Below are 12,454 nucleotides of genomic sequence, written 5' to 3'. Positions count from 1 at the left end.
CTAAGAGTTTGATAGTATCTGGCCTTACATTTAGGTCTTTAATCCATTTTGTGTTTATTTTTGTGTATGGTATTAGGGAGTGTTCTAATTTCATTCTTTTACATGTAGCTGTCCAGTTTTCCCAGCACCACTTATTGAAGAGGCTGTCTTTTCTCCACTGTATATTCTTGCCTCCTTTATCAAAGATAAGGTGACCATATGTGTGTGGTTTTATCTCTGGGCTTTCTATTCTGTTCCATTGATCTATCTTTCTGTTTTTGTGCCAGTACCATACTGTCTGGATTACTGTAGCTTTGTAGTACAGTCTGAAGTCAGGAAGCCTGATTCCTCCAGCTTCATTTTTCTTTCTCAAGATTGCTTTGGCTATTCGGGGTCTTTTGTGTTTCCATAAAAATGCTGAAATTTTTTGTTCTAGTTCTGTGAAAAATGCCAGTGGTAGTTTGATAGGGATTGCATTAAATCTGTAGATTGCTTTGGGTAGTACAGTCATTTTCACAATGTTGATTCTTCCAATCCAAGAACATGGTATCTCTCCATCTGTTTGTATCATCTTTAATTTCTTTCATCAGTGTCTTATGATTTTCTGCATACAGGTCTTTTGTCTCCTTAGGTAGGTTTATTCCTAGATATTTTATTCTTTTTGTTGCAGTGGTAAATGGGAGTGTTTTCTTGATTTCACTTTCAGATTTTTCATCATTAGTGTATAGGAATGCAAGAGATTTTTGTGCATTAAGTTTGTATCCTGCAACTTTACCAAGTTCATTGATGACTTCTAGTAGTTTTCTGGTGGCATCTTTAGGATTCTCTATGTATAGTATCATATCATCTGCAGACAGTGACAGTTTTACTTCTTCTTTTCTGATTTGGATTCCTTTTATTTCTTTTTCTTCTCTAATTGCTGTGGCTAGAACTTCCAAAACTATGTTGAAAATAGTGGTGAGAGGGGACAACCTTGTCTTGTTCCTGATCTTAGTTGAAATGGTTTCAGTTTTTCACCATTGAGGATGACATTGGCTGTGGGTTTGTCATATATGGCCTTTATTATGTTGAGGAAAGTTCCCTCTATGCCTACTTTCTGGAGGGTTTTTATCATAAATGGGTGTTGAATTTTGTTGAAAGCTTTCTCTGCATCTATTGACATGATCATATGGTTTTTCTCCTTCAATTTGTTAATATGGTGTATCACATTGATTGATTTGCATATATTGAAGAATCCTTGCATTCCTGGGATAAACCCCACTTGATCGTATGATCATGGTGTATGATCCTTTTAATGTGCTGTTGGATTCTGTTTTCTAGTATTTTGTTGAGGATTTTTGCATCTATGTTCATCAGTGAAATTGGCCTGTGGTTTTCTATCTTTGTGACATCTTTGTCTGGTTGTGGTGTCAGGGGGATGGTGGCCTCGTAGAATGAGTTTGGGAGTGTTCCTCCCTCTGCTATATTTTGGAAGAGTTTGAGAAGGATAGGTGTTATCTCTTCTCTAAATGTTTGATAGAATTCGCCTGTGAAACCATCTGGTCCTGGGCTTTTGTTTGTTGGAAGATTTTTAATCACAGTTTCAATGTCAGTGTTTCTGATTGGTCTGTTCATATTTTCTCTTTCTTCCTGGTTCAGTCTCGGAAGGTTGTGCATTTCTAAGAATTTGTCCATTTCTTCCAGGTTGTCCATTTTATTGGCATAGAGTTGCTTATAGTAATCTCTCATGATCCTTTGTTTCTGCAGTGTCAGTTGTTACTTCTCCTTTTTCATTTCTAATTCTACTGAGTTGAGTATTCCTCCTTTTTTTTCTTGATGAGTCTGGCTAATGGTTTATCAGTTTTGTTTATCTTCTCAAAGAACCAGCTTTTAGTTTTATTGATCTTTGCTATCGTTTCCTTCATTTATTTCTGATCTGATTTTTATGATTTCTTTCCTTCTGCTAACTTTGGGGTTTTTTTGTTCTTCTTTCTCTAATTGCTTTAGGTGTAAGATTAGGTTGTTTATTTGAGATGTTTCTTGTTTCTTAAGGTAGGATTGTATTGCTATTAATTTCCGTCTTAGAACTGCTTTTGCTGCATCCTGTAGGTTTTGGGTCGTTGTGTTTTCGTTGTCATTTGTTTCTAGGTATTTTTTTATTTCCTCTTTGATTTCTTCAGTGATCTCTTGGTTATTAAGTAGTGTATTGTTTATCCTCCATGTGTTTGTACTTTTTACAGATTTTTTTCCCTGTAATTGATATCTAGTCTCATAGCGTTGTGGTCAGAAAAGATACTTGATACGATTTCAGTTTTCTTAAATTTACCAAGGCTTGATTTGTGACCCAAGATATGATCTATCCTGGAGAATGTTCCATGAGCACCTGAGAAGAAAGTTTATTCTGTTGTTCTTGGATGGAATGTCCTATAAATATCAATTAAGTCCATCTTGTTTAATGTATCATTTAAAGCTTGTGTTTCCTTATTTATTTTCATTTTGGATGATCTGTCCATTGGTGAAAGTGGGGTGTTAAAGTCCCCTACTATGATTGTGTTACTGTCAATTTCACCTTTTATGCCTGTTAGTGTTTGCCTTATGTATTAAGGTGCTCCTATGTTGGGTGCATAAATACTTACAATTGTTATATCTTCTTCTTGGATTGATCCCTTGATCATTATGTAGTGTCCTTCTTTATCTCTTGTAATAGTCTTTGTTTTAAAGTCTATTTTGTCTGATATGAGATTTGCTACTCCAGCTTTCTTTTGATTTCCATTTGCATGGAATATCTTTTTCCATCCCCTCACTTTCAGTCTGTATGTGTCCCTAGGTCTGAAGTGGATCTCGTGTAGACAGCATATATATGGGTCTTGTTTTTGTATCCATTCAGCCAGTCTATGTCTTTTGGTGGGAGCATTTAGTCCATTTACATTTAAGGTAATTAACGATATGTGTGTTCCTATTACCATTTTCTTAATTGTTTTGGGTTTGTTATTGTAGGTCTTTTCTTTCTCTTGTGTTTCCTGCCTAGAGAAGTTCCTTTAGCATTTGTTGTAAAGCTGGTTTGGTCGTGCTGAATTCTCTTAGCTTTTGCTTGTCTGTAAAGGTTTTAATTTCTCCGTCAAATCTGAATGAGATCCTTGCTGGGTAGAGTAATCTTGGTTGCAGGTTTTTCCCCTTCATCACTTTAGATATGTCCTGCCACTCCCTTCTGGCTTGCAGAGTTTCTGCTGAAAGATCAGCTGTTAACCTTATGGGGATTCCCTTGTGTGTTATTTGTTGTTTTTCCCTTGCTGCTTTTAATATTTTTTCTTTGTATTTAATTTTTGATAGTTTGATTAATTTGTGTCTTGGCATGTTTCTCCTTGGAATTATCCTGTACAGGACTCTCTGCGCTTCCTGGACTTGATTGACTATTTCCTTTCCCATATTAGGGAAGTTTTCAACTATAATGTCTTCAAATATTTTCTCAGTCTCTTTGCTTTTCTCTTCTTCTGGGACCCCTATAATTCGAATGTTGGTGTGTTTAATGTTGTCCCAGAGGTCTCTGAGAGTGTCCTCAATTATTTTCATTGTTTTTTCTTTATTCTGCTCTGCAGTAGTTATTTCCACTATTTTATCTTCCAGGTCATTTATCCATTCTTCTGCCTCAGTTATTCTGCTATTGATCCCTTCTAGAGAATTTTTAATTTCATTTACTGTGTTGTTCATCACTGTTTTTTTGGTCTTTAGTTCTTCCAGGTCCTTGTTAAACGTTTCTTGTATTTCCTCCATTTTATTTTCAAGATTTTGGATCATCTTTACTATCATTATTCTGAATTCTTTTTCAGGTAGACTGCCTATTTCCTCTTCATTTGTTAGGTCTGGTGTGTTTTTACCTTGTTCCTTCATCTGCTGTTTGTTTCTTTGTCTTCTCATTTTGCTTAACTTACTGCGTTTGGGATCTTTTCATAGGCTGCAGGTTCATAGTTCCCGTTGTTTTTGGTGTCTGTCCCCAGTGGCTAAGGTAGGTTCAGTGGGTTGTGTAGGCTTCCTGGTGGAGGGGACTAGTGCGTGTGTTCTGGTGGATGAGGCTGGATCTTGTCTTTCTGGTGGGCAGGTCCACGTCTGGTGGTGTGTTTTGGGGTGTCTGTGGCCTTATTATGATTTTAGGCAGCCTCTCTGCTAATAGATGGGGTTGTGTTCCTGTCTTGCTAGTTGTTTGGCATGGGGTATCCAGCACTGGAGCTTGCTGGTCATTGAGTGGAGTTGGGTCTTGGCGTTGAGATGGAGATCTCTGGGAGATTTTTGCCATTTGATATTACGTGGAGCTGGGAGGTCTCTTGTGGACCAGTGTCCTGAACTTGGCTCTCCCACCTCAGGCACAGCACTGACTCCTGGCTGGAGCACCAAGAGCCTGTCATCCACATGGCTCAGAATAAAAGAGAGAAAAAGAAAGAAAGACAGAAAGAAAGAGAGAGAGAGAGAGGGAGGGAGGGAGAGAGAGAGAGCAGGAGGGAGGGAGGGAGGAAGGAAGGAAGGAAGGAAGGAAGAAAGGAAGAAAGGAAGAAAGGAAGGAAGAAAGAAGAAGATAAAATACAATAATGTTATTAAAGTAAAAAATAATTATTAAAAAAAATTTTAAGTAATAAAAAAAAAGAAAGAAAGAGCAACCAAACCAAAAATCAAATCCACCAATGATAGCAAGCACTAAAAACTCTACTAAAAAAAAACAAAAAAAACCCAGACAGACAGAACCCTAGGAGAAATGGTAAAAGCAAAGCTATGCAGACAAAATCTCCCACAGAAGCATACACATACACACTCACAAAAAGAGGAAAAGGGGAAAAAATAATAAATCTTTTTCTCAAATTCCACCTCCTCAATTTGGGATGATTCGTTGTCTATTCAGGTATTCCACAGATGCAGGTACATCAAGTTGATTGTGGAGATTTAATCTGCTGCTCCTGAGGCTGCTGGGAGAGATTTCCCTGTCTCTTCTTTGTTCGCACAACTCCCAGGGGCTCAGTTTAGGATTTGGCCCCGCCTGTGCGTGTAGGTCACCTGAGGGCGTCTGTTCTTCGCTCAGACAGGAGGGGGTTAAAGGAGCCACTGATTCGGGGGCTCTGGCTCACTCAGGCCGGGGGGAGGGAGGGGTGCGGATGCGGGGCGAGCCTGTGGCGGCAGAGGCCGGCATGTCGTTGCACCAGCCTGAGGCACACTGTGCGTTCTCCCGGGGAAGTTGTCCCTGGATAACGGGACCCTGGCAGTGGCGGGCTGCACAGGCTCCCGGGAGGGGAGGTGTGGATAGTGACCTGTGCTCGCACACAGGCTTCTTGGTGGCGGCAGCAGCAGCCTTAGCGTCCCGTGCCCGTCTCTGGGGTCCACGCTGATAGCCGTGGCTCTCACCCGTCTCTGGAGCTCCTTTAAGCAGCCCAAACTTGACATTTTGAAAGCAAAAAAAAAAACAAAAAACCCTCTTATCTCTAAGGTAAAGGTCATAAAATTCTTTTTCTTTAAGAAAAAGGAAATTTGGATATTTTCCCCTAGTTTCTTAATTTAGTTGACAAAGATGAGTTCAATCAAATGTCATCACTCTAACCGTTGTAAGGACTAAAGTTGGGAATTCTTAGCAACATATTGGATCAATCTCTCCTCCCCTGCACATCTCCATCTAAACACACATACCCTGTGGTGTAAAATTATTGTGCATTTGAATTGTATGCCTTGTTGTAAAGTAGTCCCTTCCTCACATTTTCATAGGCTGAATTACATTATATCTTTAGGGTGGGGGATTTCACACTTAGCTAATCCTATGAATTTTTCTCTATTGTATCTCTATTTTATCATTGCCTTATATTATTTGTGGACATGTTTTTTTCCCTTGAATTGTCCATCAAGTTTTTAGTTGTATTTATATCCTTCAAAGCCCAGAGGCTAACTCTGGTCATGGTAGATGCTTAATGAAACTTTGTAAAATAGGTTTTTACTTAGAGCGGAATTTCAATATGAGTTCATATGTGTTTCTGTTCTGCATATTCCACCCCACACTTTGGAAGCCTGCATCCAACTTTAATAAACTAGATCAAATGTTACTGTTGTTCATGTTTCAAACTCAATCTCCAGAAAAGGAACTTATTCAAAATCAATTTATTTCATTGATGTTATGCAATTTGAAACTTATCAAATTAATAAAACAAAGCCCTGAGTTGTAAGAGTTGTGTTATATTGTGTTACTGTTCAAATATTTGGTGACCCTCCCAGTGGGCGAGTTCTAGAACACCATACCACTCAGATCAGATTTGCCACGTGACTTGCAGTGCCCCTCCCTTTGGAAGGATTGTACATCCCAGTGTGTGACATGCTTTTTAGCCAATGACATGGGTGGAAATGATGAACATTGCTTCTGCGTGGAAGCTTTGAGAGCCAGCAGGGTTATTACTTTGATCTCTCTTCTTTCAGTCAATGAGATATATCAGACAGAGGCTGCTCCGCTAGCTCAGGTTCATCAGTTTGGGTCCAGAGGGATGATGACATGGAACGGAACCACAGCTGACCCATAATGGACATTAAGGTAAGGAATAAATCTTGTTTTTGTAAGCCACGGAGATTTGAGGAGGGGTCATTTTTTCTACCACTGCATGGCTTAGCTTAAGCTGGCTGATCCAAAAGTGTTAAGAGAGTGTTAACAGCTTATGGAAAACCCAAATGAACTTTGTGGCCAACCCAGTAGTTGCAAATAAAGACATCAACTCCTTCTAACTTAGAAAAGGAGTTTCTTGGGGAGATGCTGGGTAGCTCTTAGAGGCAAGGCTGGAGTGTTGAGTTTGGACAGTGGGCAGGAAAACAGGAATCCAGATCATGAATGGCTTAATTAAGATGCTGTCACTGCTATAGGTACTAGATCCTGCCACTGGCATCATCACCACTGCCATTATCTGTGGTCACTGGGTACCAGGGGCCACCACTACCCATGGCAGAATGAACTCTGAGCTGTTCCAGCATCTCCGTGTTGCTTTCCCAAGACTCAGATCTTCAAAGAGAGTATCTGATTGGCCGGAGTATCACATTGGTGGTTAGGATTTCAACCTATGAATTTTGGGGGGATACACACTTTCAGTCTATAGCAAGACAAGTTGTTAAACTCTTTGAATGATAAGTTTTCTATGGAGTCCTTTGCATTTTCTAAGCATATCATCTGTGCTTAATACAGTTTTGTTTCTCCCTTTGCAATCATGATACTTGTTTTTTTATTTCTGTGTGCTGAGACCTTCAGTGCGATGTTGAAGAGACATACTTATCTTTGCCCTGCTTTAAAGGGCATACTTACAGATTTTAACTATTAAGAATGAATGATGTTTTGGTATAGGTTTTCAGTAGATATTCTTTATGAGGTTAAGAAACTTCCCTTTTATTCCTGCTTTGCTGAGATTGTCACGAATGGTTGTTGAATTTTATTGAATGCATTTTTTTCTTCGTCTATTGATTTGATTGTATGTTTTTTCCCTCTTTCCCTGTTAATGTTAAACCACCCTTGCATTCCTGAGATACATTTAAATTGTCATAACATATTCAATTCTATTGTTTTGTTTTCTCTTGACTATGAGTCACTTTTTGCTGCTTCTTGGCATGTCTAATATTTTTTTGTTGCATGCTGTGCATTGTGTATAAATGAAACATAAATGGTCTAGATAATATCTTTCACCATTGAGAGTTCCCCCAGTCCTTCATTAGGCAGATAGGGTGAGGGATTTATCACTTTAATCCGATCAGGGATTGAGTTTAGGCTGAGCCTAGCTACAGCTGTGGCCAGCAGCCTGAACCGGCATGGATTATTTATGCCTATGTGGATGGCACTGACAGGAGGATGTGAGAGGAAAGAAGTTGCTTATGTGAGCACAATAGTTGTCTCAGCTTTTACACTGAAAAGGTCAAGAAAGCTGTTGATGGGCATTGGGTACTCAGACGTATGGCAACGGGGAGGTGGGAAGAGCACACTTCAGCATTACTGTCCTGAGTTCTAGGAGCGGCTCAAACTTTTATATGTGTCTGTGGATTTGGAAGGGCTTCTGTCTGAAGGAACGAGTTGGTAAGATAACTGGATTTTTGTCTGGCCCTTAGCATTGAAGCCTGAGGCAAAGATTACATTTGGATGTCATAGAAAGTATTTCGAAAGGTTGCTTAAAATTGCTTCATTAAAAAATTTCCACTTACTGCTCAAAAGCATATTGTAACATGGGATTCAAAAATTCAATAAAGATTACCCAGATTTCTACTCCCCTAACAATTCAGCTGTTTTGAGTTTCCTACTTCCTTTCCATTCTTTTTTTTTTTTAATAAACACTCATGTGCACAAACACCCATACTAACACACACAAACATACTATTTACATATCGTAACCATGGTGTGCCTGGGATTTTCCTCCTACTGCCTTTAAAGGTGAAGTTCAGTTTATGACTCACATTCACCAGGAAATCAGGAAAGGGATCAAATTCCCCACTTCATTCCTGAAGGTTAATGCCTGTGTCATTCTGCCCTCTGTAATTGCCCAGGTTAAGCTATGTTTAGAGTGTGGTAAAGAAAGAGCAGCGCTATTCAACATGTACTTATTACTTTTAAGAGAGCACATTGGATTTAGTTATGGATAGAGAAAAAATTATAATTTCAGTTTTTCCATCAGTGATGAAGATCTTGTAATAGTTTGCATCTTTATTTAGAATTTGAGTGCAGCTACATGCTAGGTTCTTGGTGAACTGCTGTGCCCTCAACCTGCACCAGCCCTGCCCACTGCTACTTGCTCATCATGAGTTACCTCCTCACTCATGCCTTCTCTGGTCCCATCACCCTGTATTCCCACCAGCCGCACCTTGTTTATTTCCTTCAAGGCCCTTAATCCAATTTATAACCACATTTATTTAGTTGCTTATTGAATGTCTCCTCCAGTCTTCTGAGCTCTCTTAGGAAAGGGACTGAATCCAATTTATTCAGCAAGGTAAGGTCATATGATATAAACACAGCTGGTGGATAGAAGCAAAAATGAGGGAGGGTGCCTGGGGACACCCCTGAATTCCTCCAGTGTCTTGTCTACCCGCTGTAGTCTCAATGCCTGAGAGGTCACATATCTGATTATTTAGATATGTCATTTAATGGTCAAATTGCCGACCATTGAGTCCTGTGTTTTTTCCCTGTATGTGAAAAGTATAATCAATTTAATTTTCTTTCTTTTTTTTCTGGCCGCGCCACGGGCCATGCGGGATCTCAGTTCCCCGACCAGGGGACCAGGGATCAAACCCGCGCCCCCTGCAGTGGAAGCGTGGAGTGTAAGAAGTCCACAGTCAATTTAATTATAATCAATATTTATTATACCTGAATCTGGGATCCACTTACTTGTAGCTTTTCATCAGAGACACCAGAGGTGATTTCTTTCAGACTCCAGCTTGAAATGGAGTATTAACTCCCAGTGCTCATAGTAATAAGTAGGTGTTATTTAAGGAAAGGAATCATTAATGCCCAGCAGCCTTGATCTCTTTTTCCTCCTTGAGTGATGCACTAGATGTTTACAGAATATAAAGGCGAAAACCCTAATTAGATGAAGGGGGCCAAAATACGTCAGTTCTTCAATGTTTTTCGTCAGTAAACAAGCTCATGGAGCAAGAGTGATAGAGACCATCTATCTAAGTTGTGTCAGCTTGCCAGCCACACACATCCAACAACAAAAATGCCCCAAACTTGCCCTTCAGGGAAAAATCTTTCCACCCACCCTACTCTTGCACTGTCAAATCGATTAGGTAAAGAAGTGGTTGGTGGGGACTTCCCTGGTGACGCAGTGGCTAAGAATCTGCCTGCCGATGTAGGGGACATGAGTTCGATCCCTGGTCTGGGAAGATCCCACATACCGTGGAGCAACTAAGCCCGTGCACCACAACTACTGAGCCTGCGCTCTAGAGCCCGTGAGCCTCAACTACTGAAGCCTGCGTGCCACAACTACTGAAGCCTGCGCCTAGAGCCCGTGCTCCACAACAGGAGAAGCCACCGCAATAAGAAGCCCACGCACTGCAACTAAGAGTAGCCCCTGCTCGCAGCAATTAGAGGAAGCTCGTGCACAGCAATGAAGACCCAATGCAGCTCAAAATAAATAAGTAAATTTTAAAAAAAGAAAAAGTGGATGGTGGAAGAGACCAAAATATACAAGTATTCTTAAGAGTCAGCTGGCTACTGTCCAAGTAAGAGTTATTTCAGAAAAAGTAGCTTTCTGCAATTCTTTCTTCAGGTGCTGACTATGGCTACACTCAGATATGTTTATATGCCTCACTCACATTTTGGAACAGCGTAAGAATCACTTGTAGGACCTACTTAGAGCCCTTTTTCGAAAACTCTTAGATTTCTCAAGGCTTACTTTAAGTCAAGGTACAATAATTTCGTAAGTGCACCTGTTAATAGCTGGTTGGTATTACCGGTTACAGAGATAAACCCTTACCCCGTCACTCCTTGGCTATGATTATGACACATGATTTTCAGGTAGCATTTCCTTAGTGACCCTATGGAATGCTTGTTGCAATTTAGTCCAATGTATCTGACACTACGTATTTTTATTTTCTTTTGGAAAATTAACTCTAATGTTCTTATATGTTTGTTTTGTTGTGTAGTTTTAATTATGTGTTTTAAAATAAGATAATGAATATCTCTTCCTCCTCCCTATTGTCAATAGGTTTGTATTTTATAAGCCTTTACTCATATTTCCTTGGGGAAATAACCTATATGGATAAGATTCTTTTTTAATTTAATTAATTTATTTTGGCTGCACCAGGTCTTAGTTGCAGCATGTGGGCTTCTTAGTTGCAGCATGTGGACTTCTTAGTTGCGGCATGCATGTGGGATCTAGTTCCCCCCACCAGGGATGGACCCCGGGTCCCCTGCATTGGGAGTGCCCAGTCTTACCCACTGGACCACCAGGGAAGTCCCTAAGATTTTTTTTTTCTATAAAAGAAAAATTCATTGAAGCTCAAACTAGAACTCAGTCTTTATTACATGTCCCACTTCCACAAGTCTTCTAAAATTGTCTTTTATATTGATACTTGTGACAAACTCTCTCAAATAGAAACGTTCTAGTACTGAATGAAAAGTCTTAAATTAGATTCATTACCTGAAAATGACTCCCTAAAGAGCCAGAGGTTAATGATTGTGGGCCCAGGAAATAATAAAAGTGAGATCCTTCTCTTGGAAAATAAACAAACTAAATCTGCCCTACAAAATATATTTAGAGGGACTAAAAATCCCTCTTTGGTCTCCAGGAGCCTGTATCGGAAGACCCGTGCGATCAACTCCATGTTTAAAGTGAGGAATTAAGATGAGTTTCCTCAGTACCCCCTTTTCCCAGTACTGCTTTTTTTAGAGAGGACAGAGGCAGTAAAATTTTTAACAAGAGCAAGGAAATTTAAAAAATTTACTCAAAAATCCTGTTATTTCACAGTATCACAGCTGTTCTCATTTTTCATCTACTCGTTTGTCTATTTGCATATTCATTTCTCAACGTAATCACAGCATCCTGTGATTGTGCTTATGCGATCTGTATATTTCCACTTTACGTCACCCTTTAAAGATAACTATTATTTCGTGCTCTCTCGCGCGGAAACGTAGCCGTAGGACCAGAGGAATAGCCGACCGGAGGAGAGCCCGGGATTTAGCTAGAACTGACAGGCACGGAGTGGGTGAGGGCTGGGCGAAGGAGACCTCGAGGCCCCGCCGCCCCCGGGCCCCCCGACCAGGCCCCGCCCCGCCTTCCCAGGGTTCCCGCCGGCCAGGCCCCGCCCTCTTTTCCCCGGCCCCGCCCCGTCGCCATGTTGTTCCCTCGGTGCTGGACGGGAGCAGCTGTAGTCGGACCCGGGCAGTGCTGCGGACGTCAGCTGCCCGCTGGGTCCTCGACCCTCTCTCTTTCCTCACTGCACCCGGACGGGCCGGCCCGGAGCTCCCGGGCTTCCTCCGTGTGGCTGCGAGGTGAGCGGGGCGCTGACTCCCCTCGGGGCCGGGCGGGGGCCTAGGCGGGCTGCGCGGGCGTCAGAGTCTGAGAGGAGCCCGCGGGCCGCGTGTGCGGCCTGGGCCTCGGGCAGCTGGGGCGGGAGGCGTGCGTGGCCCGTGCGGGTCACTCTCCCGCCCCCGGGGTGGCGGGGCGGCCTGTTGCCCCCTGCCTTCTACTGACTGACGCAGGTGGAAAGATGGGGTCGCGCACCCGGGGAGAGAGACACACGCCCGAAGACAGACGCCCAGACGTCCTGGAGACACACACACGGGGAAGGAGATCCATCGACACCTGGTGACACATACCCAAACACCCAGGGAGAGGGACACATCCACACCAACCCCCGGGGAGACACACAGGGTCACACGGAGAAACCCACCCAGGCACGCCAACCCAGCGCACTCCCGCATGACTCATGGAGAGAAAGCAGAGGCGCGCACGATTTGATATTGGCGACCTCCGACCTGCTTTCCAGGTGGATATTTGCTAAGGTGTTGGGGCCA

General features: G+C 41.8%; 1 protein-coding gene across 20 annotated transcripts in view; it reads left to right on the top strand.

Annotated features, from left to right (window-relative positions):
- RAB9A (RAB9A, member RAS oncogene family) overlaps window positions 1–12,454 on the top strand; it is a 54,789-nt gene that overhangs the window by 21,531 nt on the left and 20,804 nt on the right. For 6 of the 20 annotated variants that reach the window (XM_089904785.1, XM_022565979.2, XM_022565972.2 and 3 more), the window contains exon 1: window positions 11,748–11,929. The gene's annotated coding sequence lies outside the window, so the exon portion shown is untranslated. Of the gene's footprint in view, window positions 1–6,396; window positions 6,509–9,288; window positions 11,930–12,139; window positions 12,427–12,454 lie in introns of those variants that run through there. The other 14 variants (XM_089904783.1, XM_089904784.1, XM_089904781.1 and 11 more) reach the window with 8 other exon arrangements.

Source organism: Delphinapterus leucas, chromosome X (assembly GCF_059928025.1).
Source record: "Delphinapterus leucas isolate spDelLeu-1000000601 "Yukka" chromosome X, BTC_Dleu_Yukka2, whole genome shotgun sequence".
NCBI lineage: Eukaryota > Metazoa > Chordata > Mammalia > Artiodactyla > Monodontidae > Delphinapterus > Delphinapterus leucas.
The sequence above is the reverse complement of the archived record's forward strand: the minus strand, read 5'-3'. Positions and strand labels throughout refer to the sequence as shown.